We start from the raw sequence: 1814 nt of genomic DNA on the forward strand, positions 1-1814 counted from the left end.
GAACCCCAAAACAACCTGAAACTTGAGGCTTGAACTAAATTGTGGGGAAGGGGTATTATTGCATCTGTAAAACCTGCTAACTATTGTTGTGTAGCATGAGATTATATGTGTTTTAAAGGGTAACCAAACAGGGAAGTTGGAGGCTGACTCCACCCACAACCCAAATTTGAAAATCCAGTCAGAGGGGCGGGGCTTGGGGGCAGGACTGGACGTGGGACTTGAATGGTTTGACCAATCATAAAATTCAAGTGTAATACCTTGAGTTAAACTATAGGGGGCAGCACACAAACGGTTTTTGATTATATTTTCAAGAATTTAACATTTTTTTTTTTTGGTCAAAAAGCTGGTAATGACCAACATACAGCCCTTTTAAAGCCCCATTTATAAAAAAAAATAAGCAGCCAAAAAAAGTTGATTTAGGGTTTTGTTCCCTATAAATTCTTAAAATAAACTCACAATTTTTACCAAAATGTTGCTTAGTATTTTAAATCTGTGCATTCTGGAGTAAGCGTTGCGTGATAAAGATCTCTTGATGTAAAAACCTTTCCTTTATCTTACATTCAGGTTATAATCAATACTAATTTAGTAATAAAAAATACAAATAATTTATTTTCTTTAGCTAGACAGGAACTATGGAGGAGGGAAAGATCCACATTTGGCTCCAGAGCCTCAGGTTGCAGACCCCTGAGTTAGTACCAAACATCATCTACTACTTGTAAAATCTATAAGTTTCACAGAAAAAGAAATATTTCCCACATAATCAAGTTTCTATAAAAACACCAGTACAGCAAACTCGATTCTCTGGTTCTGATCAAATCCTGTTTTTTGTAACACTTAGACTATTTTCTGCCCAAAGCAGCATCTCTTGAGTGTTTCCACCGCCTTGGCTTCTGCTGTAGGTGTAATAATCTTTCTACTTTGGGTTAAATTGAGTTTTATGTGATCAAATGTGGGAGCAAAAGCAGCAGCACAGACCCAGACTCGCTCATAAACATCGTCACCCAAGAGGGGGAGGCCTTAATAAAGTATCAAAACAACAATAATGGCGAGCGATGCCATGATTTCCTGGAAGCGGCGTCCGCAGGCAGAAAAAAACAAAGATCATTATTTCATTAACAACTTCGCCCCGTCATTACGGTGGCGCCCTGGTTACACTGTCACCGGGAAGAATGGCCCAGAAGGAGCCAAGAACTTTTATTGAGCCGATATTAATTGATTTGTCCTGACCCGCGCAGACCCGGCCTCCCCGGGCTTGGCTTCCTCTCTGCAGCCGTGCCAAGGGCTCAGTCCTAACTCTGCATTAAAATAAATGAGAAGCCATGGGGCCGGAGTCTCTAAAGCCAGAGGATATTGTTCGATTTCACGTCAGCCCTCCAGGAGGCAATTTAAACAAGCTAGCATGCTAATCAGCGCAGTATAAAAGGCGGTTCTGGAGGGCGGCCCGCTCCCCCGTTCTCCTCCTCTCCTCCCCTGCAACAAGGCCAAAGGGAAATAAAGCATCCTAAGAGAAAAGGGCAGCTCTGCCAGGATGTGAAGAACATCACACTCCAGGGTGAGGTAATCGTGTAACGATGTGTACATTAAAGGTTATGCCTCGCCTGCTTATAAAAAAATAGGCTGCTGCCACATAAACAGCAGCTCGACAAAATTGGCTTCCATCAAAAAGGAAGATTTCTTCATCAACAGCAAGAAAGGACGACTCGTCCTGAAAGAAAATGAGTTGTTTTTCTTTAATTTAAAGGGAGGTTTTTTGTTTGTTTGTTTGCTTTTTACGCAACGTGTAAACTTGACCTTTGCTTCTCCCTGATTCAAGA

Source organism: Oryzias melastigma, linkage group LG21 (genome assembly GCF_002922805.2).
Source record: "Oryzias melastigma strain HK-1 linkage group LG21, ASM292280v2, whole genome shotgun sequence".
Lineage (NCBI taxonomy): Eukaryota > Metazoa > Chordata > Actinopteri > Beloniformes > Adrianichthyidae > Oryzias > Oryzias melastigma.